The sequence below is a fragment of the Ambystoma mexicanum genome, chromosome 5q (genome assembly GCF_040938575.1).
Source record: "Ambystoma mexicanum isolate Mex_15411 chromosome 5q, UKY_AmexF1_1, whole genome shotgun sequence".
Taxonomy (NCBI): Eukaryota; Metazoa; Chordata; class Amphibia; order Caudata; family Ambystomatidae; genus Ambystoma; species Ambystoma mexicanum.
This window is the reverse complement of record NC_090933.1, coordinates 233,950,148-233,977,907: the sequence shown is the minus strand read 5'-3', so window position 1 is coordinate 233,977,907 and position 27,760 is coordinate 233,950,148.

Here is a 27,760-nt window from a genome sequence, read left to right as displayed (position 1 = left end):
GTCTATAATGGATCCAGATAGAGTCTTTGTAGCAAAAATATAGTCAATACGTGACAATGTGTTATGTGGGGGGGAATGGAAGGTATAATCCAAATGTGAAGGATGAGATATCCTCCACGAATCAATAAGTCCTGTTTCTCCTAGACATTATATAAAGGATTTGTGAGTTTTGTTGGGTTTAAATATGCAGCTGGATTTTCGATCCAAAAAAGGGTCAAGAACCTGATTGACATTGCCACACATTATCAAGTTGGTGAAGTCATTTTTCAAAATCATTTGTTTGATATTATTCCAAAAGGAGGGATCTGGTAGTGTAGGTGCGTAAATATTGAGAATAGAGACTTGTGTCGTGTCAATTTGCAGTTTTACCCAAACCCATCTGCCATTTGTATCTGCATCTTGGGCAAGGATTTTATAGGGTTGTTTTTTACTAATAAGTATAGCAACACCATTTTTCTTGGATAAAGCTGGACTAGCAACAACCTCCTTCACCCAGAGAGATTTGAGTTTCATTGTTTCTTTGAGGGGTAAGTGTGTCTCTTGTAGACAAGCTACTGTTGGTTTAAATTTATTCAAGTGAGATAATACTTTACATCTTTTCATTGGATTCTTGCAACCCTTGATATTCCATGTTATGCATTTAAAGATCATTTAGCTGGAGGAGATTTGATATTCATACACCTTATAGCTATCGTACATAAAAAAGCATATACCTTTGTTATTCGATTGAAATTATGTTTACACCAATATTTGTACAGAAGGAAGGACATAGGGGGTCAGGGAGGGGAGTGAGGGGTTTGATCACACCTTGACGGGTAGTATACCATGACAAATGAATAATTTTAGAGATCAAACAGGACATGGGAAAAGGAGTTAAAGGGAGATATATATGGGGGATAGGAAACGCCTACCGGGTCGCTATCTAGGAAGAAGCGACTACCTGTGGAAGATGGACCCAAAAGAGCGCCCACCCCACATAGTAAATATCAATGTAAAATCATAGCATTAGGTAATTAGATACTTATGAGTATAAAAGTCAAGTGATGGAGATCCAGTTTCAAGTAGCAGGTGAAGTAGAGGCCGCCGCTGGAGAAGAGGTGTCCATTTTTTCATTTTTGATGGATTGTATCAAGAGCCTTAAGTCAGTGGGATCATCAAAGACTGCAGAGCGTCCTTCGTATGTAACTTTAAAGGAGCAAGGATGGAACAAGCCATATCGGACATTAAGTTGTTTAAGAGCAGGCTGGAATGCCAAAAAGACTTTTCTTCTTTGTGCTGTACTTCTAGCAACATCCTGTGAGATATATAACTTACTGCCATGCCAAATTAGAGATTTACGTTCTTTAACTGTGGAGATGATAAATTGCAGTTGAGAGTATTCCAAAAGGTAAAATATGAGCTTTCTTGGTGGCTGACGAGATGAGGGAGAGACTGAGGGTTGGCCAATCCTATGGGCTCATTGTATATTAAAAGTAGTTTCCAAAGGCAAATGTAGTATGGGCGGTAAGAATTTTTGTAGGAAGACAATGGGGTCCGTGCCCTCAGCTTCTTCAGGAAGGCCAGAGATGCGTAGGTTATTGCGCCTACCTCGATTTTCCAAATCTTCATTATGCTTTTGAAGTTCTTTAATGGATTTCTCCATTGTGCTACCTTAGGCGATAAATCTTCAAGCGCGCCAATTCTTTTCTCTGCCTCTTCTACTCTATTGTTAACTCCCATCCACCTTTCATCTAGTTGCTGTAACTTAATATTTGTGGTTTCCATAAAGGGTTTGAGTGCCCTGATTCCAGCAAGAATGGTTTCAATAGCTGGGTCTGAGATTCCAATTGGAGGTGGTGAGTCACTTTTGGGTCTTTTCAGAGTAGTTGAGGAGGCGGTAGCGTCTTTGATAGAGGTGCCATTTTTTTGGTTTGCTTTGCTGGTTGCCATATCTGAGAAAATGTTAACAAGTACAAGAAGTTATGGCGTTTGATTCTTTGTAGAAGATATTTATGATGACGAGTAGTATATAATTATTACATCCATATTATTCCCAAAGCTTAACTCTGAGCTAGAGAGACCAAAAAGTGGAAAAGTCCAGAATAATAAGGCATATACTACTGGAGATTGCAATAGATTTGTTGTTTAGAGCTGTTATCCAAAAATAGAGGTTTGAACCTGTGGAGCTGTAGGAATAAACCGGTTGTATGATTATATTCCTGTCTGACTGTACAATATCGGAAAGTTGCAGTGAGAAGGCATGGTAGTGATGTAAAATTTAAGGGAGAAATTAGTTTTTGCAGAAGGGAGATTGAATGACGTGCTCAGTATTATAATTTTCTGTATGACTTTGTAAAGTAGCCTGTCCGCCCCTTTAATTACTTTTAGCTTCCTCAATAAGGTTGAAGACTTGTGTTGCCTCTGTTATGAAACAAACTTTTCTGTCTTTTCTGTTATTTTAAATTTTAATTATTTTTTAGGGTTTTTTTTAGCCTTTTCCTTCAGTATGCTTTCATGTAATATGTTAATGAGTTCGCTTAAAGACTGTTTCTTACTGTTATTTTGTTTCTTTGTCTTCCAGCAGGTGGCGCTCCCGTAGGAAGGTGCTTGAAGTCTAGGCCCAGTCCGCGCTGTCAGCTGATGAGGAACGCCGCACCCCTCCTCACGAGGGGCGGTTCGCGTTCCGATGTTCGTCCGATGCGGAAGCCCGTAAAAGAAGCCTGCAGTGTGTGCAGCCCCTCCTCACGCCGGAGCCGCGGAGAAGTTCCACTGAGTGTGAGCGGGATGTTAACAACGCTCGGTACAAGGATTAAGGTAAGTTTGGTGAAATAATATGTTCCCTAATGCTATATTAATTTTATGTGAGGCGGAGCCGATCCTCTAGGCAGCCATCTTGCCTTGGCGCCTAGCCACGCCCCCCCCATAATGTCCTTTTAAAGTCACTCTGACTTCAGTAAGACATTATTTCCTCTGCCCTGCGCATGACAGGTATCAGAGCTGGTCCCTTGCATGCGTTGAGCATAGCCGTCAGCAGGTCAGAGGCATGCCTGCTAAGGAATTCCTTGAAGCAACAGATTCAGGGAAAAGATAAGGACATGTATTTTTTTTAAGTGTGTGTGTGTATGTATATTATGTAATGTGTGTGAATGAGTGAGTGCATGATGTATGAGTTGAAGGGTATGCTTGTGTGAGTGAATGGTGAATGGTGCATCTTTAAAGGAGCTAGTGAATGGTGTGTGAATGTGTGTGCCTCTGTTCAATATTTGTATTACTTACCGGTACTCTTCATTACTACTCTTCCTCATCCGAGTAATAGCCTGTGAAGCAACGTGTCTCATATGTAAGTGCTGGGACGAGGACGAGGGATGTGAAGGGAATGCTGGGCCAAGGAGTTGATTTTGAGGGTTGGAGGATGAAAGTGGGAGTAAGAGGGTAAGTGTGGGAAGGATGGGGCAGGAGGGGGTGCACTCAAATGTAACGGGCATCCATGATAAAGGAGGCATGATATGTGTTATTCGCGGTTAAGCTGGCATTTTTGTAAAGCCATTCTAGTCATTTTTTACTGTGGAATTACATTTTTCCTGGGCATCTATGATAAAGTGAGCATGATAAGTGTTATTACTCAGTTAGATTGGCATTTTGGTGCAGCCAGTCTAGGTATGTCTTACTGTGGCATGGCATTTTTTACTGTGCATCATCAAAGTTACAGCAAACATGATATGTGTTATTATGGGTCTGGCCTACCTTGTTCAGCCAGTTTTTATATGTTTTCTTATTGTGGCATCATATGTTTAATAGCAAAGCTGTAAGATAACTCAGCGGTTGAGCACTCGCTGCTGCAATTTATGTGTGATCTGCATGTCACAGGTTCGGATCCCGGTAAGGCAAACTCAGTCTTTCTTCTGAGGATGATAAATGATGATAATTGTATGTAAATATGTGCCATGTATAGTGCTTTGGCGAAAGCGCTATATAAATAGCAAAACATTATCATTAATTAAAGTATTAATGCTCCTGTGCACTGTCTGATTTTTGGATGCTCTATTATCGCAGCAAATAGTAATATAGGGGCTCTACTTATCATATAATGACAATATATCAATGCAGCTATAATTAACATAATATGGAAGCAACTGGCCATGCAATGCTGAAGCGGCATACCTATGGCAGTGCCTTGGGCTATGTTGATTCCATTGGGTCATATCATGACCCCATCCATAGCATATGAAGGCAGCATCCTTGTTAAAATGTTGTTGGTATCTAAAATATTCTTGTCTGCTTTAGTACTTATTTGATATTTTAAAATGTTTACAGTTATGCACGTTCTTTTATGCTGGCAAGCCAGAGGAACTGGTGCCATCTGGGTGAAAGGTCATGTGGCATCACTTCCTTGCACTGGGGTCTGTATCTGTACCCATACAGCCCCCCCTATTCTTCCTGCACTCATTAGACCTACCCTGTCTGTTGCCTTAAACCTAGCACTTGCAAATTGCTGGCTGCACTACCACTGTTTTTTGCCTTTATTATTTATTTATTGTTATTTATCTGTTTCTCTCTGCTTCGCACTTTCCACTTCTCCCCTCTTCCATGCACTTACCCATCCCCCTCTCCCATGCACTTGCGTGTTCTCAATATCACTGGGCCTAGTAAGATCACTGTTTTGTTCTCCCCTGTTCCCCTACCTTGCCTCACTCTGAAACACTTGTGTACGAGCGCAATAGAAATAAAATATCAATATCAATATCTTGAGGCATTGGAATATTTCTCTGTATACACATTTAGTGCAGCATTGCCAATATGATGACAATTATTTCTACATTTACTGGGCTGTACATGAGTGTTTTAACTGCCTGGTGGTGTCATCTGAAACTTCCCTCCAGTAGTTCAAATCTGCGCTCAATGCATGTTCAGGTCCTCTTGTGTGCTCCACGATAGGCTATCTCCCGTGGTTTACCAAGGTACCTCGTAGCTGCCATAAACCATGGTAACTACGGATAGCCTGAGTCACCTACAAGAGGAAGAAAGTACAGTGTTTAATGTGACTGTTGGTTGTCGAAGTGCTTGTTACTATCACTATTGTGCTGGTGGCCTTTGTGTGCTGATATGTGTTTGTGGATGCCACCTTTTGCATCACTTGGGGAGTCCGTTGCTTTGAATGAGCCCAAGCAAAAGAGCACAGTGCATCCTGCACCATTGTTCATCAGTTTATGCCTGGTTGAACATCACCCCAAACGGTCATACTATGGGTATGGGGCGAGTTTCTAGCCTATAGATTGGCTGGGACTGGCTTGTAGGAGTTGAAAGGGATCTTGATTGATGCAAAGAATATTCTGCTTTCAAGCATACCACAACAGCCTACTATCCTATTTGGTCAGGACACACTGTGACCGGAGGAAGTTAGGTAATAGGCCACAGCTTATTTCGTGCATCTTGGACAAGGCATTTCCAGACTTGCAGTTTGGTCACTTTTGTTCTTACACCTGTGCCTATGTACCAATTAATTGGCAGTTTCTCTACTTACACAAAAGACAGGTATTCTGTTCTCTGTGAGTGTTGATGTAAGCCGGCAGGGTGCTGTTCCTCCTTGTGATGCAACGCGCCCACGCCACAGAAGTGGAGGATTGACACAGCTACAAAAGGTGTGGGGTGGCCTTTCTGATGTTGATGGTGCTGCGAAGGTCTGCCTCAATCAGGGTCAGCAGGTATGCGATGGTGTGGTGTTTAGTGTGACTAACTATTCGTCAGTAAGTGACCAGGGGGAAGAACGGAGATGGGTATGGGCGGCCTCTGCAACACAGGTATCCTCCGCCTTTGTGGTACCTTTATCCTTCCCTGCTGTGGCCTTGCATGCTGCTGTAGCTCAATAAACAGTTGAAGTTGCGGATGTCTTCTTGCTTGGAAGTGTGTTTGAGTAAGGTGTGGGCCTTAAATACCATTTGCTAACAATTGTTGCATCTGTGGATTCATTTTCTTCAACTGGATGCTTTTACTTCCACTTGATTTTGGAGGAACTACTGCCTGTTTTTGGCAGTACTTTGGTGGCAGAATTGGCACTGGGGAAATTACCACTGGTTTATTCGCGATAATTAGCATTGTTTTTGTGATCCATAATTCGGCTGAACAGGAAAAGTGGTGGTAATTCTGTTACCACCACTTTTTTTCATTGACGCCAAACTTGTAAGGAGGCCCATAGATTTGTGTGGAAGTGAGATAAGAAACATAGGGATAGATTGAATGATTAATTAGTTGCATAACTTATAGAGTGCAATGTTTACTGCAAAGGCATCTTGGCGCTACTTGGAAGAAAGAGGAAAAGAGGTCTAAAAAAGATGAGTTTTCAGTGCCTGACAGAAAGAGCAAAGAGTGGGGATTGCTCGCAAAGTATGAGGAAGTATGAGGAAGTATGAGGAAGTGCGTTCCACAGAGATGCTGCTGCTACGGGGAAGAAGTGTCCCCAATACGCCTGCGTTTAAACCTTGGAGTGGGGATGAGAAGGGCATTTAGGGATCGCAATACACACCCAGGAACATATGGACAAAATTTAGCCTGAAGATACTCAGCACCTTGACCATAATGGGCTCATTAACTAAACATAATTCCTTGAATTAAATGTGCTGGGCTTCCGGAATCTAAAGAAGCCTCTGAAGCACAGGTGATATATGGACGAAGCCTGGAGTAGAGGTCCTCAGATGAGTAGCACAGTTTTGGAGAACTTGCAAACATCGTAGAAGATAAAACAGAGAGTTACAGTAGTTAATAGAAGAGACCACCAGAGCAGAGACCACAGGTGCCAAAGCTGCACTAGGATAAGCGGGAGAACCTTGCGATGCAATTTAAGATGGAAATAGCCAAGCTGACAGACTACACCAACGTATGGCTCCATAGAGAGAGAAGATGTTAGCTTCACCCCCAAATCCGTAACTACAGGGACAGCAGAGGGGAAGGGACCTAGAGTAGAGGGATACAAAACCGGGGTTCAATACGAGGAAACAAAAGGAGGGCCAACCACCATCACCTCGGTCTAATTGCCGTTCAACTTAAGCCAGTGACTCCCCATCCATTCCCCCACGGCCTCCATACAATTCCTAAACCTGATAGCCGAGTTAGACAAGGACAGGTCAAGGCGAAGCAGGATTTGCGTATCGTCTGCGTCAGAATTGCAAAGAAAGCAATGAGGGAAGAGGAGTTGCATCAGAGGATGTTTGTACATGTTGAACAGTGTGAGGAATATGGCAGATCCCTGGGGGACACCACATGTAGATGGCTGTAGTATTATACAACAAGTGGCAGTGGTGGTTGGGGAGGTGGTGTGATGGGTTGGGTGGTGAGAACAGAGAGAACAGAGGCAGAATAAAAGGTTGTGAGAAAAGGGATTAGTTCCACATCGATAGAGTTTCACTCTCAGGCCAATGCACACAAGGCCTTGTGCAGTGCATGACAGAGGAGAAAACGTGACGGAAACCAAACCGCCTACAGGAAGGAGACACATTCAACTGATAACATCGTTCTCCCAAATAGGAACTTGTTTTGGTTTTGCTCTCTGAAATTCTGAAATCTCTCTGTATTATTGGGTGCCTACAGATTTCAACCAGTCATACATTTCATAGGGGCTTGTCTGAATATATGTCTATAACTCCCAGTAGTGTTCCTACAACCAAGCCTGTTCACTATTGGAAGGAAAGACCTTGAACATTGAAAGTTTGGTCCAAGTTCAGTTTCACAATGAAATGCACCATGTTGCATGGGTAATAGAAAGGATAGAGTAGGAAATTTGATGCAATAGATAATAAATCAGTCTATCATACTTACCTCTTGCCTTTTGATTATCTGCATGTACTTTCAAGTAAGCTCATCTGGCTGTTGTGAGACCTCCGAGCCTCACTGGAGCTTCCCCGCTGTTGAGGAAACTGTACAGATTGCATGTAGTGAATAAGGAGGAAAGGAGACTAGTGTGGTTCACTTGGGTCATCTGTTCCTGCTCTGCCAACGTCCCAGAGCATGCCCATATTTATAAAAGAAAACACCATAACATAGATGGCTCTGTCTGGGAATTAGGCCATTACTGCGCCCCCATCACTGCGACCTCAGAAAATATTGAATCTTGTTTATTTTGACCCCCTTTACACCACATATATGTGTAGGGGGTAATGGTATATAATGCAGTTAGGGGTTGGACAGGGGGGTCTCCCCTCGCATATATATATGTCGCCTTAAAAGGGGTCAAATAAAAGAAAAGTCAGCAATTTCGTGGTCGCAGTGATGGGGGTCGCAGTAATCGTATAGATTCCTCTGTCTGCCTTAAAGACATACACCACAACACCATAACATTCCTCCTTTATCAAAATCATAACCAAGAAAAACAACATGAAATGTACAACAAATACACAACCTCTTAATCTGTCTATCATGCGGTTGCCAACATTATCCCCCCAATCATGTCCAGATCACATGAGCTTACGATTCCACAACATAATCTTCTAAGTGCATCGGCCATCATCAGTCTTTCAGGATACTGATGTGTCATATCCGGCCTACCTGATGACCTTCCATGTGGACTCATTGACATATTATTCTGTGGAGATTCCCCTTGGAGGACAACACTGACAGACTCATCTTCTTTTTCAGGACCACTTTCGGGGATATACAAACCATCATCACTGTCTAACACACAAACTCTCACTGCTCTCGGGCTCAATGAGTGAATCACGAAAATTCTTAAAGAAACTAGAGTTCTTTGTTACCATGTCACACCCATCAGACACCATCAGCATACACCCTTTCTTGTCCATCACCCTGAAAGAAAGGGATTCTCAGGGAAATCCTATTTTTTCATGTTGGCGTGCATGTTCTTACCAACACAGGCTCTCTAATTTCCAACTCCTAATCGATACGTCTACACCGACTCGACTATCATTCATTCCTCTATTTCCTCTCCGCCTGTACCTGGCCATCATCAATGAGGAGTAGTTCACGGGATTCATGCTGATGTATGAGACCCCCCGGGCATCTGCCAAAAAATGTCTCGGCTGGGGCCACTACTATGAAGGAGTTATATGGTGCATAATCAAGAATTGGTAAAGAGCCCTGGCCTGATCAGTTCCTTGGCCATAGGCTATCCTGAACACTTTATGTAGTGTTCGCATACATCTTTTTGCATCCCCTTTAGGGCTTAGCCACATTGGTGTAATCTTTATGTGGCTGATTTCTCAGTCATCAAGACATTTCTGGAGTAATTCCATTTGAAATGGTGGCCCTTTGTCTGAGCAAACTACATTGGGGTGTACATGAGTCACACACATCTTCTCCAGAGTTGGGATGACGTCAGCTGTGGTTGTCAATGACACAAACTCCACCTCTGAGTACTTTGACCATTGGTCGATTGCACCAATCAATGTGTCTGAGCGTTGGCGGACCAGAGTCAATATTTGCAACTTTCCACGGACAACATCCTCTACATGGCCTGAATGGGTGGAGTTCTTACCTCAGGGCAAGCTGACAGACACTATAAACAGTCTTTTACATAGTTATTCACTTTGATTTCTAGCATTTGGAACCAAACTTTCTGCCAAAGGTGAGCCTATGTCTTTTCTCCCCTTGGTGACCATGATGTGCAAGTTCCATCACACTCGATATCAGCTTGGCAGGTGTAACTATTCTCAAGTCTCGGAGCAACAAGGCACCAGGTGTGAAAATTAGTTCAGTTATCACCTTCCACAGTTTTTCCAGGGCGAGTCTGGCATCATGCATTCTCCTGTCCATGTGATGGAGAATCTGCTTCTAGTCCCCACTACGAGATCCCAGCAAATGATCTGAAAACACTTCTTGTCTTTTGATGCAGATGCAATCTCACTTTCTAACACAGATTTCGGAACAGCACTTTCAGCCACCATGCACTGGTAGATTTTCATTTCAATCTCACCACTGTGAACCTCCTTGGAAGAAGGAAGATGTCTCAAGAAATAATATGCTCGATTGTCTTCTCCAGGGCGGTAGGATAGAGTTACATTATAGTCCTGCAGCTCCAGTAACCATTTCTCTATTCTCGCTGGGGGGACGTAATGCTGAATGGGACATGATCGAAAGCAATGGTTTATAGTCTGTAATAACAGTGATGGGTTGCCATAAATGAACAGATGGTAAAGGCAGCCACCTCATACAACAGCCATGGCCTCCCGTTCAATCTGCGAGTACCTTTGTTTGGTCGACAGTGCCCTGCTGGCATATACCAGTAGTTTCACAACACCACTTGTGTCCTGTTGTAGTAGTACCACTCCCAAACCAAATGGACTTGCATCCACAACCAATTCAGACTGGTGACTTGGATTGAAGAAAGCCATGTTCAACCCAGACATGAGCGCATACTTGATGTCCATGAATGTTGTTTCTTCCAGCGGTCTCCATTACTATGGAGTATCCTTCTTGGTCAAGAGCCTTAATGGCTATGAAAGCGTGGCCAGGTTCTTAATGAAACGGCATCAGTATGTGCCCATGCCCAGAAAACTCTGAACTTCAGACACATTTGTTGGAGCCGTTGCTTCACAGATGTCTCTGACCTTCTGCGGTTCAGCAGAAATACCATCTTTCTGGAAAATGACCCCAAAAAAGTTCAACTTTTTCTGTAGAAATTCACATTTCTCTTTATGCAGATTCAAACCCAATGATGCAGCCTTTCCAGGACTTTCTCAAGACTTTCCATATTTTCTGTTTATGTCTTAGCATGCACCAGCATGTTGCCACTGATATTAATAGCGCCCTGTAGGCCAGCCACTGCACTCCTTACCGTGTGCTGAAATGCCTCCCCGGCCAAAGAGACCCCAGAACTCGGTCTGTTATATCTGTACAACCATTTGTGAATAGTAAGTGAGCTTATGTAGCTTGAAGAAGGATGCAAAGCCAATTGACGGCTCCAGCCATCAAATCAAATGTGGGACAAATGCAGTTCCTTGCAAATCAGACACAATCTTGTCAATCATCATGGGTGTAATGCACTGCACCCTATAAATATCATTATTTGGTAGTCTCATGTCTAGCCACCCAGTCCCCAGATCAGTGGCGAGAAGCCCCTAGTAAGACTGCACAGAGTAAGGAAAAGCCTGGCAAGACAATGCAGGTAAATAAGAGGCAATCAGCTTGTGCTTGGCAGGATCTGCTTAGAAAACAGAGATAAGTCTCCGCCTCGGTGCACGTCAATGTATCTGCGGTATGAACAGCAGATGCTATGCCCTAACCTCCCTTGTATACAAAGCGGATTACGACAGCAGCTGCAACCATTAAGAAATAACCAGGGGTGTAGGATGGTAGTGGGCATTCTCTTATTTATTGATTGCGAAGTGGAATCTGGAGGCTGGTATTATCCATAGCAGTTGAACATTACGTTTCAACAAAAGACTGGCCAGACTGTGCGTTTTCTCTGTATGAAGGACGTTTGCACTGGCCTGCCAATTCTTTCTGCGGCTGTGTCTTGCCATGCTCTCTTGTAACCGTCCTCTGTGTCAAGGTAAACTTGCATTACCCATGCTTTGCAATTGTGTATGTGGGGGGACCTTACGCGTGTTCTGCCTTTTCTTTACCTTTTATATATGTGAGGGAAGATTGCACTACCCTTCTCATACTCTGACTGCTCTTTGTGTGAGGGGAGTGTCCACTGGCATTGACCATGTTGTTCCTGTTCTGCAAGTCAGTTCTTCATTGTGTTAATATTACACACAAAAAAACACACATACGCCCCTTATAATGCATGCTACCATGTGAGTTCCAGTAGTGACTGATTGCCACCATTCTGGTTAGGTTTGTCGTATCTTCTCTGCCACGCCAAACCATGAGTTACAAGAGCAGGTTTCTGCATTGCACTTTGTCGTTTAATGCTCTCCTGCAGACATCAGCCTTTTAGTAGCACATGCTGCTCGGCATAAATGGATGTCCTGAGCATCTAATGATTTCCTCTGAGCATTAGAAGCTGCGTCTTAATATATGAATCATATCTGTTCACACTTGGAAAATGTTTGCAGGGTCCTGCCCATATGACCATTTGGGAAAAACGAATCTGGGTCTAAGCACATGAGACTGGGCCATGGGAACATGGGCTTCTTGCAATACCGCCTGGCGTGCCTGAACGTATGATGGTTTTAAATGGACATATGAGAATGTATATGGCATACATTTATAAAATATTCTCTAGCTGTACCCAACATGTCATATGCTGATTTCGCACTCTCTACCCCTCACTCTCCTCCTCTCTCTCTCATAATGCACACTAGGCTTCGTGCTCATTTCATTGTCCACTGCACTCAGCCTAACATTAAATACATGTGACATTGAGCCATAAATACTGGTTATGACAGCCTCACAATGTGGGTGTAAAAGCAGAATGACTGCAGCATGATTTACTTCATTGGGGTCCAAGGGCTATCAGCTGCACTGCACATTCCTGGTCCCCAATGCACAGACACCCTAAGATAATTATAGGATATTACTTTGGGATATATTTAGGATGTGGCTGTACTGGACACATGATACTGGCCACAGGATGGGTTTACTTGTGCTCATGAAACTGACTTGGGAATAAGAAACTATAGACTAACACATCACAACATGTGAGCAATAAATATTTACTTAAAACAGCTTTTTACAGCATTTAATAAAATGTTTCCCTTCATTATTCGTTTTTGTTACTTAAGTGATGTAATTTCCTGTGATGTCATAAGCCTCAAATGTCATAGATAGGCACTTCCTGCAATGCCAATGTGGCCAGCTGTCATACAATGTCATTTCCTATGATGGCATACGGACCAACGGTCATATTATGTCACTTTCTGTGATAGTTCTGGCTGTGCTGCTACCCTGGTAGACAGCCTACCGCTGGTAGACCGCCTACACCTTGACAGAGATTTACCCATGACCCTCTCTCAACATTTGTATCATCTGAATGGGTTCCCTTAAAACCAACTACACTTTTAAAAGGGAACTTACATGACACACTCTTATGCAGTTTGTGCATGTGCTCATTTCCTTCTGTGCATGCTTTTATGCCAGGAACTGTGCTTCCTAACAGCTTCTGGCAGGCCAGTTAATGATGTCCAGCAGAAAGAATGTATGGGATGTCTTTTATATGCATGTTGGTAAGTTCATTTATATTTCCAATGACTGGCAGGCCCTTCTGGGTATAAACCCACCAAAACCAGTTTGTAAAACACAGAGCACTGTCTGAAAGTGATGTCGTTTAGCGGATCTGTCTTTCATCCATTTACTAGATCTCCTCAAATTTTTAAAAAAATCTGGGAGATTCCCCGACCAGGTAGAAATCCAGCACAGTAGCATATAAGTAAAGGTGGCATTTATTTATGTATTTATTTATTTATTTAATTTGGTTTAGTTGCAACGCAACTTTTCAAATATTCATACACACATAAAAGAATTCAACATCCATATATTACATAAGATAAGAATAAGATAAAACAAGAATATAAACTCATAATAATAATAATACTAGGGTACAGATTAACTTCATCAGTTTAACTAACTCAGCTAAACCAATACTTAACAGTACATAATTACAATATGATACCGTAAACTCACACACATACACATACATATCTGTCTTAAAAGCATAATGAAACCACATAGGTAAATAAGACCACAAGGCATTCAGAACCGTTGACTTCATTTAAATTACAGGTGAGTATATACCCACCGATCTCTAATATTAGTCTTTGCTCCCAATGCCTTTTTGTGTTTCTTCTACTCGTGGTAATACCATTTTTAAAAATTGAACTATCGTTATCTGTACCCTCTCCCTTGGATTTGAAAACAACATTTGCCATATTTGATCATTTGCCAACTCAGTGTGGATGGCAAACACATTATCAAAGCATCTTGCACGAACTCTCTTTAGAGCACAGCATTCCACCAACAAATGTAGGGTTTCGCTTTGTTCTGTTGACAAACAGTATCTACAATAATTTCGTTCAATAGGAATCAATTTCCACCTACACAGGACCTCACGGGTACCCCATAGGTTGAATCTGAACCTTAAATATTCAGGCCGACCTTAGGTGACAGACATTTCACTAAGTACAGCGCAATCATTCCATGACGCTTTATTCCAAAAGTCCAGATATTAAAGTCTTTATATTGAATACACTTAGTTATGTTCCTAGCCCAGTCCGCTTGAAAGATTTTCACTTTCGCATGTGCAGGGTTCGATATCAACAGCTCAAGGGTCACATCTGCCTCGACCAAATAATCCATCACATAATTCCGCCATGTCTTAGGGAATGCATTTCCAGATTTTAACAAGTTGTAACTAATTACCTCTAGGATAGTTCCACTTTTTACTCCCAACAGCCATTTGTGTAGAAAAGCGCATTGTCTCCACAGAGCCTGAGAGTAGAGGGATAGCAACCCAAATTCATAGCGTATGATCGCAATCGGGACAGTATTAGGTAGGGCTAAAATCTGCTTCCAATACCTTGATTCCAGCACGTCCCAGCACTGGCGTTTATCGAGCAGCCTGTCCTCCACACCATATAGCATAATCGGCAACACCTTCATTTTATAGAAGGACACAACATTTTTCCCAAATTTGTTGATTAGAATTAGAGACTGGGAGATTAAATGCTGCAGTTTGTTGTGGGCAGACGCCGCCTCATTGCACCTGATTTGTCTATTGATGATATCAACCCCTAGATATTTATATTTGGACACCCTTAATAATTTGATATCTTGAATCGTCCAAAATAGAGAAGAGAGGCGTCTCCTAGGCCCCAGAGTGGCGCTACAACTTATTATTTGGGATTTGATGACATTAATCACAAGCTTATTTGCACTGACATAATCACCCAACCATGACAGCATACGTTGTAGACCTTGCGGCGTTTGGGATAGTAAAACAAGGTCGTCTGCATATAGCAGGTATGGAATTTTCTGATCACCAATCCTAGGGTAGCACCCTTACAGTTCATAAATTCATGGCCAAGATCTGAAATAAAAAAATTGAATAGGAACGCTGCTAATACACATCCCTGTTTTATGCCTCGCTGGGTCTTAATTTTGGGTGATAACTTCCCATCTAGGCTGATATGCACTCTCATTGATGTTTTTGAGTGGAAGAGGATTATTAATGACAAGAGGGAGTGGGGGCAATCATACAATTCTAGTTTTTGAAACAACAGGGCTCTGTCAACTGAGTCAAAAGCGGCTCTAACATCAATAAACCCCATATACAAGGGTTGCCTTTGTTCCGCCTGCTGGGATTTTATCATATTCAATGTAATTATATTTGGAATAGTTCCAAGGCCCTTTACAAACCCTGTTTGCAGAGGGTCTGTTAGTTTTTTACTCTTTACCCATGCCTGTAATTTTCCCAATATTATCCGACAGAACAGTTTCCCGGGTACATCGAGCAAGGAGATGGGCCTATAACTGCTCGGATCTTGTCTATCACCCTTTTTGTATATTGGGATTGTGATCGCCTGTGTCCATGAACTAGGAAGAATCTGGGTTGCATTTACTAACAAAAAGATTTTATACAAGATGGATGCCCATAATTCAGGATATTTCTTAAGCTCAAAGTTAGAGTGGCCATCAGGGCCCCTCGCCTTTGAGTTATTAGCCGTGTTGATCAAGAATAAAATATCTGACACCTCAAACTCCAAATGAAAAGCCAATAGAGGAATTACTTGTTCAGATATCTCACTGGAGACAGATTGGGCATACAGTTGAGTAAAGTGAGCTACCCATACCTGCGTTTGAACTGCACTTGCCTGCAGAACTACTTGAGGGGCAACAACAGAATAATTTATAGCAGACCACATTTTCGCAATATTCTTGCCAGCTAAGATTTTTAACATGTTAGCTCCATCCTATTGATACAATGCAGCACGATGACCTCTTGCCCAATTTCTATAGGATGTTCTTAGCCTAGTGGTTAGAGATTTTCTCAAATGCACAGGTTCTTTTTGCACAGATCTCAGGTCTGCCCGAAACCGCGCTTTCCTTTCTTTAACCTCCTTGTTATAAGAATGGAGATGTGGTGTTATTTGATTTGTTTTGCGAGTTTGTTGCTGAAACACCTGGAGCAGGTCAGATTGTACATTGCTGATGTTCCCAACCAGTATGCCATAGTCTGGCAGACCTAGTCTCAACAGTCGCTCAGGATTGGTTACTTCTTTCTCCGACCATCAGAGTCTATTCCCTCCGGCATTCACTACACACGATCCTTTCCTGGGCACTTGGTCATGTCTGTCCAATACTGGACCAGCAACCCATTTTGCCATAAGGATATTATGGTCGCTTGCATCAGATTTGGACACACAAAAATGTGTTACTTGCGGCCACAAAGCCTCATTCACATATATATAATCAATAGTTGATTTACTTTCGCCCTTTTGCCAAGCCGGAGCTGGGGGGATGTCCGATTCAAACGCCACATTAAGAGCCATAAGTCCGCTAGCTTTCACTAGGGAGGACCACCTTCTGAATCTAGCTTTATTTCTATTGCCTAGTTCACTCAGGCAATTTAGATTCAGATCACCCGCCACTACTAATGCTCTTACATTTTGGGCCAGTACTACCAGGTCTAAGATTGAGTTTAGATCATGAAAAAAACTATCGTCAGACATGGCAATCGGGTTCCAGTAAATATTCAAAATTGCGTATCCTTGATCACCGGCCATTACTTTCACCAGAAGCATATATTTGTTTGGCATAGCCCCCAATTCCGAAGTCAAACCTCTACCATTTTTATCGCTGTTAAGATCCCTGAAATTGGACGGCCTACCACAGGTTTAATTGCGGAATTGAAGTGCATTTCATGATTGTCATAGATGGGGACGGCTGTAAGCCACGTCTCTTGAAGGAGTACGATATCACAATTACTCAAATCAATATGGTCATTATTTATGAGGTGACTAAATCCCCTGGTATTCCAACTTACCGGGGATATCGGATTCACCCCACCCCCACCTCACATTACTTCTGTGTGCCCACGCGGCTACTCATACCAGAAGTGAGAGGGGGCTGTGATTTCAGGTCTTTCATAGTTCCCCCCAAACAACCCCTCTGCATACTCCTCAAATGGCATGGAGTGGTCGGCATTAACTTTAGGCCTGGCATTGTCGACAGAACAAATCCCAGAGTATAAAGTTCTTCTTTAGCCTACCAGATTACATTTTGCACTACTCGAGATTTAAACCAAATCTTTACAGAGTTTAACTGGCCCTTCACAGAGAATTCAACTAGTACCATATCGGAGGACACAACATCCTCTAACTGTGGGATCTCAGAGAAAATTGTCATCACTGCATGTCTATTTAGGTCATATTATGTACATGGCGGTCTCCTACACGCCAGGACTAATGCATACGGTGCAGGCGTGCTCCTAACAGGGAGCTTACGGGATCTAACCCCATCATATGGGATAGTGTCAGACGGGGCTAGTAACCCTCTTTGTTGATTATTTCCTTGCATCTTATTCAGAGCACCCTCAATTAAGGACATAATAGCCCCTGACATATGTGACAAATCTCCAGTATTTCCTTTTTGCATCAAACAATCTTGGGTTTGGAGTGGGACACCATAACCCAAAGTTTGGGATGGCACCAGTTTCGTCTTGGGCTCCATAGACACTTCTCTTACATGATCTATTTTATCGGGGATATCATTACCCGCACCCGCTACCACTGCCCCCACAGAGCTCTCTGACTGCGATCCACTAGCGGGCATTTGTTGGCTATTTACACCTCCAATTGAACTCATTTGGGGTGGGGGAATTAATAAAGCTGGAGTCACTCCTGCCATATATGCATCAACAGCTTTTCGAATTTCAGACCGCAGTGCAGCGAGAGTTAAATCTTTTACTCCTGGGTCGTAATTCGGCTCAGCCACCACCTTTACACTTTGGGATGCCTCTCTATTTATTATTTTTCCCACGTCGCTATCTTTTTTTGATAACACCTCCATGAGATCCTCCAATGGAGGGTACTCCTTTGCATGGGATGGGCCAAAATGCAAGGAATCATTTCTTCTCTCCTGGGCAAGTTGCTGATATTTTTGCTTAATAGCCTGAGATGCTGCTATAGTGTTACGTTTTGGGACTGAAATCACCTTAAAGAACTGTTTTACCAAGGATTTCCCAATATTTTTTGGAATTTGTTGATTTTTTGGGAGTTTTTTGGAAGTTTTTTCCTCACCAACATTGCCTTTTTTCATCACTTGACGAACAGGGGGCGCGGCCGTTACTGCCTTCTTGAAGTTTACTTGCTCACATTGCACTACCCCACTAGCAGAGGGCACTGTTTTTGGTCCATTTTTCCCAGAAGCTACCAGTCCCAGCCTTCCCAATGAATTTTCATAAATGATTTCATCAATACATGGAATTACCGCCTTAACCACATGGATGTTTTTGTAAACATAGGGAACTTTTCCAACAGTTTGGCAGTTATCTGCATTACTTTCCGTTTGGGATGCCACCGAGTTCATAAAGATCTTCAACTCGCTTTTTGACACTCTCTTATCAAATACTTTAACAGATTGGCATGCGTTCCTCACTTGCCACGCCATAATCTTTTCCAAGCATTCACTCTGTACACTTAAATTCTGTTCACATTAAGTCAAGGATCTGGACATAGAAGTTAACACAAGACTCATTGACTGTAAGGTAATTCCCCATAGATTGTCAGGCTGATGGATGATCACAGAAGTATTGGTACTGTGGTTATTAGTTGTTGATTTTATCGATAAAGGGGCATCCTTAGCTGAGAGCGAGTCACTTATAGTCACTATACTGCTCTCAGAAAACATTACTGGTGAAGCTGATAGATTTTCAGGTAGCAGATTATCAGAAAAGACTGAATCGTTTGCATCCAAATCTATTACCAATACATCAATTCCATCCTCCACCCGCTCCTGGGGCACTTCTGAAACCAACTGCGTCCGCTCTGTTGCAGGAACTGAGTCTAATAGTGCTGTGTCTGATAGTGAGCACGCCGCCATTGGACACACGACTGGCAGACCCATGTTGTGCGGAAATGTTCTTGGTTTATCAGGGACGGCATCATGGTTCGTTATCAAAGGTAATTTTTCATTACCTATCGCTCCCATCTCACATCTGATTTGGGGAGTATTCCCAGAATGAGCACAGAATGCAGACAGTGAACTATTGCAAAAAGTATGTATGTCCTCATTTCCCGCTGCACTGCGTTTCATTCCACCACGTCTGGGAGTGGAGCATATAAGCGCAGCCTCACTGGGTTTCCCTACATGCCCAGCTTTCTCACTCTTCGGTGGGCTGCACACAGGCATACCTGATTTCAAAGATAAGCGGATCATCATCTCTAATCAAGTACTAGACCGCTTGCTTACACAAAATAATTCAGATTATTACCGGAAGCACCTGGGCTGCTCCACTGCCACGACGCCTCGGCGAAGTGGCAAAGCGGGGCTCTCCGGGACTCACTTGGGTGCACTGTTTATAGGCACACCCACAATACGTGGGGCGCAAAGCCTAAACAAAGAAAAAAGTGATATGAGTAGTCATGGTATGAAATAAATGCCAAACTATAATGTCCTTGGGAAGGTCTTCACCTTGTGGGAGAAGCAGTCTTTGAATAGTTGAAACGCAGTGGTCTGTGGTTTGAAGACAATCCAAGTAACTGCAGATACGTCTGCAGCAAAACCGGGACTCTCCGGGACTGACTCGGGTGCGCACCGCGCATGTGCACTGTTTTATAGGCACACCCACAATACGTGGGGTGCAAAGCCTTGTGGGAGAAGCAGTCTTTGAATAGTTGAAACGCAGTGGTCTGTGCTTTGAAGACAAACCAAAAGGGTGCATTTAAGTGCCTAGATTATTAAGATTTAAGCAACTCTATCAAGCAATAAAAGGCAACGTTAAGGGCAACTTTGTTTACAGATACATGTTATGCATCTGCAATTGAGAGGTGTAACATGAATAAAAGTCAGTTGTAAGATATAGAAGGGAAACCCTAATACTCTTAAATGACTTATATTGGTAAAGTGCTTCAACTGTGAAACGTTGAATTTTTATCCCAAAGGTGGCCTCTCTTAGTGGATCTACAGGTGTTTTAAAAAGTCCCACATTACATACCTAATTGATCTTGAAGCAAGCTTGTTAGACCCTTGTATTCACCAATGGAAAGAGAGAATATGTGCTTCTTGCAATTCCGGCTGCAGTGCCTAAGTGAACGGAAAATGTTAGGAACTCAGTTCCTGACTAACGGTGTACTCAACTGGGCACAGTGCATGGTTCTTCATCTTCTTCTTCTTCTTCCTCTTCTCCTTCCTCTTCATCTTCTTGTTTGTTTATGTTTATGCTTATTTGTTTATAATGCACCAGAGCCCACGGGCATCAGCGTGCAAACATATATGACACAGACAGCACAACCGGCTTACAATTTCAACCAACAATAACGTCTTAAGACGTTTCCTGAAGATGGTCATATTTTCTTCCATACGCATCTCAGTGGGAAGTTTGTTCCAGCCCAGCACTGTTTGTACCGTAAACGAGCATCCATTACCTCTAACTCTTTTACATTTAGGCTGAGTCAGTAACATCGAGTTCTTAGACTGGGTGACTCTATTGCGTTTTTTCAGGTATGAGATGTTCTTTCAGGTATTCTAGTGCTTGTCCATATAAACATCTGTGCACAATGGTACTCATCTTAAAGTATATTCTGGCCTCTACTGAAAGCCAATGCAACTCCCTCATATGTGCAGAAACCGGGTCCCATCTTGCCATGCCTTTCATAATCTGCACAGCATAATTTTGTAGAGTCTGAAGCTTTTTGAAACATTTACTTGCTCCAGCCAGTAGCGCATTACAATAGTCGAGACTAGGCATTATAACAGCTCGAACTAGTGTAGTACAATTCCCCAGAGAGACATATGGCTTCACCAGTCTGAGCAGTGTCCGGTAATATTGAGATATATTGATTGTGCTGCCTACGCAGGCTTCAACACCGAGGGATGGTTCAAAATCACCCCAAGGTCTTCACCTTGGACGCTGTTTTACTATATTGCCCATCTATAGTACATTCTTCGTACTGTGTCGCTAGTTTGGTATGTGCCTGTGTGGAACCAAACACAAAGAACTCTGTTTTAGCTGTGTTAAGACAAAGCCTGTTGTGCTGTCATCCAAATTTGGATAGACTTATGCATTTGTCCAATGCTCCCCAAATCTTTCTCATAATCCACATTCAGCTCCATGATGAGCTGAGTGTCATCAGCATAATTCGAAAATCGCACACCTAGTGCATCCAAGAGATCTCATAGGGGGCGACAGAATGTATTGAATAATACTCCATTAGAGCACCCTCCCTGGTCCACAAGCCTGCTGAGCAGTTTCTCATGATCTACAAAGTCTTCTTCTTCTTCTTCTTCTTCTTCTTCTTCTTCTTCTTCTTCTTCTTCTTCTTCTTCTTCTTCTTCTTCTTCTTCTTCTTCTTCTTCTTCTTCTTCTTCTTCTTCATCTCTTGATTTTGTTGGGTTGACTTTCATTTCGAGGATTGATGATGCTTACCCCCTACATGCTACTTCGTTCCACAATTACAACTTAACCCACTTTCTATATCTGAAATATATTTCACAACAATCACAATTCCTAGTTGGCTTGTTACTTCTCTCCTCGTTTGATATATCTGCTATTGCTGCAGCCTCAATATCCATTCCCCTCAATTCTTCCATCAGCACTATTCTTGGAACTTCCCATTCTCAACATTCCAACAAATAGTGTTGTAGAGTTTCTGCTCTACCTACATTCTCAAGTTTTGTGTTTGCACATTCTGTGTAGTGTTGATTCAGCCTTGTATGGCCTAATCTGGGCTTGGTCAGCATCATATCTTGTTGTCTGGGCATGTGTGCCTTTTTTTAACGTGGACCATTTTCTATATTTCATAGTAATCCCTCAATTTCTGACATTTTTCAATTGTTCTTGCCAACCTCTCATTACGTCATTCTTTAATATGTTATTTCCCATTCACATATCACTGTCATCCCTTCCCATTTCATTTCCTCTTTTTGCCACTAAATCTGCTATGTTATTGTCAAAGATACTCAAGAGACTTGTTATCGGTGTCAGTTCTATTTCTATCCCTGTTCTTGCCCCAGTATTGTACCATTGAATAATGTCATGTATAATAGCATGTCTTTCAGCACTTTTTTTTTCTTGCAGTGAGTGCACTTAAGGAGTCTGAAAAAATACACTTACTAGTTCTTACATTTTTATAATGATTATTGTGACGGACAACAGTATAGCTAGCAGCTCTGCTGTACATATATCTATTTAATGTGTGCCCACGATTGTATCATACTTTAATAACTGAGATCTAGCGCCCATTCTCTTTTGTCAGCTGGCATATTCTCTGGCGGAACTTGTATGACATCTATGGAATATGAGATCAGTGCTCCTGTACATAATCACAAAGTCTTAGCCTAGATTGCCACTATCAATTTCATCTGCATTGTACAAAACTCACTGAAATATGCCCTCCTTACTTGAAGATGGCCCTTATTATCCTTAAACAATGGATAAGAAGTACATTAATATCAGCCCTCTTCCACCTCTGCCACTGCTTGATTCTCAATTTGCATTTATGTTCAATGTTCTGTACTAACCCACTCACTAATAGTTTAGTATTTAACCCTATGCCTAGGTATTTAAATGAATTTACTTCACAATCTATCGATTTCCTAGATATAGAGTAAGATGGTCTACTTCTACCTTTCGTGTGAATAACATGATGCCATTCTTGTGCAGTGATACTTTAAAATCCCCATTACTTGCCCAATTTGTCCATTCTATTTATGCCATCCTTAAGTGCCTTTTAATTGTTGTGAATTGTAGTACCGTTAATCCAGATCACCCCATCAACTCCAAAAAGTGGACTTTAGAAGGGCTCCTCGAAATGTCCTCTGTTAGATCACTGAGCATGACATCAAACATCGTGGGACTAAGAATGCTACCTTGTGGTGCTCCGTTCTCCATTTTAAACTCCTACCTTGTATTTCTACCTTAACCTTTGTTCCTTTTCTTCCTTGTAAGAAATCCCTAATCCATCAGAGCGTGTTTCCTTTAACTTGCTTGCCAGACACATTTGACAGTAGCCCCTCCATTCGCCATCATGTCATTGTGCTTCTTCCAGATCCATCACACGCCTTAGAATCTGACCAATTGTATCTCTGGCGTGTCTGAACCTGCTTTGCAAACCACCCGAGTGTTTTCCCTCTTCCAAATGATACATTAGACGTGGGCCTATGATGCTTTCCATTTTTTTGCACATTACTTTCATTAGTGTGATAGGTCTACATGAGATGCACTGAGTTTTGTTTTACCTGTTAAAATGTTGGAGTCATTGTTGCCGTATTCCATATAGGTATCATCTTTCTATATTCCACATGCAATTAGACAAAGCTACACCTTTTCTGGAAGCATTCTGAAATAAGAGTGCCATATCTCTGCCTCTACTGGGCATTTAGGGCCTCATTACGACCCAGGCGGTAGGGGCTTAACGGCGCAGGTAGAGCTGCCGGCACCCTTAACCCCCTACCGCCTCATTACGAGGTCCACCCGCGGGTCCCACTATGGATGCCTGGTAAAATCAGACGCCCTTAGCGGGTCCCGCGAGCAGCCTAGGATACTAACAACGGGCCCGTCAATAATGGGCCGTTGTTAGCATCCTCCCCATTCCCATTGAGCCCTATGTGGGCTCAAATGGGAACGGGGATGTACCGGGTCCGGGTTCCCTGAATGGAGAAATACCGGGCCCGGAATGGCCCGGTATTTACCCATTCAGGGACCCGGACCCGAGTTTGGGGGTAGCCATGCCCTTGTTAAGGGCATGGCTACTCACAAACTCAACTCGTAATGAGGCCCTTAGTCTTCCCTTTCCCTATTGCCTCATCCTGATCTCTTTTCAATACTTCCATATGAGTTTTCATAATTTCCAGGTAATGTTCAATAATAGCAGAAAGTAGGGAAATTAGAAAGTCTATGCACCTCTCTTTGTTGTCTGGGGTGGGTGTTAAATATAAGTATGCCAGCTACAATACCCTACCTGTGGCTGATATTCTCTTAATCAGTCAAGATGAAGATACAATTGTTTAGTAGTTAGGTGTAGTTCTGCGCACATGCCAAGAAATATGTAGCCACAAGATGGTATCTATAAAAGTGTTTATTAATGGTAATATCCAAAGGATCAGCATCAGCGTTCCAATACAATCCCAGATGGTGTGCATTTCTATTTGAGCCTTTCTATTAGAGCCAAAATTAACCTGATGGTGGAACTTGCTAATGTTTCAACCTCCTGCAGGTTTTTCCAAGGTTATTTAGTGTGAATCATCAACATTAGAAACGCAAAATACATAATAACCTGCACAGAGTCAGAGGTGATTGTGGGTTAGCAGTATTGTGCAGTACATTGCCGGAGTTGATTCCAGACGTTATATTTAGTGTCCGGTATGTGGTTGGTACCCTATGCTAGGGTGTTTAGTATCCTTGATTAATTTATGTTAGCCTTTGCAATGCTATGTACAACAACAATTGAATGCATGTGTATCCCAATATTATTAGCGGCTTGGATGTACAGTTTGCATTATTCACATCAGAAGACTGTTGAATATATACATTGGGCCATTGTCTGTTTGATTGCTATTCCTTTGCGTGAGAGAGCAGAGAAAGAGGGAAAATCACAGGGAGAGTAAATTGCAGACCAAGCAATCAACCCATTACCCTCAAAATGGCGTGTTGAGGATCTCCAAAGTGATTGGTCTCAGCATACGTAAGTTAATGTCAAATCGGTTTGTATGTTACATGTGGCATCATTGTAGGTGCACCATTATATCCCAGTTTCTAGTTACATAAGTGTTTCCACAGTGTGCTTGGCAACTCACGGAGTCTATGAGTTAGAGGCTACTTTCTCATGTGAAAGTGCACTGTTTTGGAGAGGTGTCTTTACCCTAGTGATGACTAAGTTAGTGGCAGAATAACAACAATTTAAAATGGTCAGGTTCTGGTTGCACCAGAATAGGCAGCGCAGTCAACTAGGCAGCGCAGGCACTGTGGTGAAACCTTAGGTCATATTACCTGGATAACGTGAAACGAGATCCAAATGATAGTTTAAATGACAGGACAGTTGTCCATGATCTTCAGAGTGAATCGTTTTGGTGCTCCTTTTGGGAGACAGAGAGTAACATCTTGTAGGGAGCTGGCAGTTAAAGGCCACTAGTTATAGGTTAGTTATTTTCCTTTCACCGGGATCGCAGCAATGAAGATGACGCTGATGACATCATCACACCATTAACATGTGATGTCAAACGCAACATAGCTTACTAAACTTAGCTGAAATGAAAGCTTTCCTTCTAAAGAAAAACCTGCACTTTGGCTTTCCATTTCATATTATGCCTTGGCCTTGAATGAGCGAGTGCATTGTTGAGTGCTGTTCTGCTGTGGGAGATTGCTGGAGCAGGCTGGGACTTTGCAGCGACTTTTGTGACTTTCGCCACTTTTGCTGGAGGTATACTTTAGACAAGTAATAAAGAAAGGGGTATACCTGCAAATATAATCCCTGGTCCTTCTGGTAAAGTACACTATATAAAGACAAAATGGACCAGTGGAGTGGGATGACACATAAAGTCTTGACTCAAATATAAATTCAAATGTTAATAGTTCATCAATACAAATTTCACATAATTAATACATGTATGATATAAAATTATAAAACCAAATAGTTCATTTCATCAATTACACATTATCTCAAACGATCATTCTCAATCCCATACTTTCACATTCAGACCATCAGCAATAAAACCAATATGGCATATCGTGGCAGTGTAAACTACTGCTGCTCATATAATCATCCTTAGTTTTTACATATATTCATGACCCCGTCCATAGTATCAGGTGTCAAATATCTGTTTTTTTTTGTTAGTCCAGATGCACACTATGAATCGTCGACACGTGTTTCGGTCACAAAGACCTTCTTCAGGACGTAGGGCACCAGAAAATTACTCTGCCCTTCTTGGAAACGTATAGGCCAATGTTCATTCTAAAAAAACATACATATACAATCATCAGAAGAGTGTCATCCCCATTTCTTTTATGCGGTGACTTACATTATCACAAAACTGTGTCTATGCAATAGAATCACCAGGGTCTACTCACCCCCAAGAGCCTATTTGAGGGTAAGCGAGTTGACCAACGGAATAAATCCTCCATGGGACTCTAAATCATTCTAGAAGTCCTATGGATAAAACAAAAATTGATACTTGATCCATTTGTAATCACCACTAATAAGTGCTGCTCCATCACTTAACCAATCTAAAAACAATAAAAAAAGTATCAAAATACACTTACAATCACTGTTGATTACTGTGATAGGGAATCTGCACGCCTTCGGCACAGTTAACAATTATATTCCAATTGATGTGTCTGGAAGGTTTAACTTTGGATCCATCCACAGACCTAAGCCAGGTCTACACCACTATATAAAAAATTGAGAAATCACAGTCAGTACCTTCTCAGGCATACCCAACTACCCAAGGTAAACCCAGATTAAACCACAACATCCAGTGTGGCTGAAGAATGATGGAACAAGTATCAAAATCTCTATGTCAGCCATTCAGCCCCACGTGCTCATTCTGACGGCAACCTCTAATGTCAACTATATCAGAGCTGTGGTTCATTCAGTCGCCCGTGTTCCATCTGCCCGTGCAGTCTGATACCACTATTATGACTATAAATTCATTCTAGGTTCATAAGTCCTAGTAGTGCCACCGGCAATAACTGTCAACATTTGGATAAAGTCCACACACAATGGATGCAATGCTAAAGCTTATACGGGCTGCCCAGCAACCATTCGTAGCGTTCGGAACAGTCCACACAAAATGGATACAAAGCTAAAACTTATACGGGCTTACAGGCAACAGCTCGTAACGTTCTCAAAACTCCGGCGGCACGTCTCTCGTCTTATGGGTAACAGACAGGGAGAGCGGAAACCCTCTTGATATAAACACACGAACGTCAATATGTGGGCTGCAAACATAGAAAAGGGACCAAAATGAATGTATATTTGAGTCAAGACTTTATGTGTCATCCCACTCCACTGGTCCATTTTGTCTTCATATAGTGTCTTTATATGGTATACTTTAGACTGCATAAACTTACTGGATAATCCAGAGGCATTACATTGGACACATACAAAGTGCATATAATACTAAATCCATATTATTCTGCTTACTTTTAGTGATTATCTGTTGCAGTTAATTGGCCACTCCCCCCACACCAGCCAAGGCTTAAAAGCAGCAAGGCACACACACGCACTGAGCGAGTGCATGGTTGAGTGCTTTTCTGCTGTGGGAGACTACTGGAGCAGACTGGGACTTTGCAGCAACTTTTGTGATTTTCACCACTTTTGCTGGAGATATACTTCAGACCGCATAAACTTACTGGATAATCCAGAGACATTACATTGTACTTATAGAAAGTGCATATAATACTAAATCCATATTATTCTGCTTAATTTTAGTGAATATCTGTCGCTGTTAATTGGCCACTCCCCCCCCCAAACCAGGCAAGGCTTAAAAGCCACAAGACACACGCACCTCCGTGTGCGCACTGGGCGAGTGTATGGTTGAGTGCTGTTCTGCTGTTCATGGTGTACCTGGCGTGTGTGGGGTACTATATTCTATACAATGTTTATTTGGAAATATGCCTGCAGCCATAAAACACTACCAACTGCAAAGTAATGCTAAATTGGCTTGTAAATGCTCA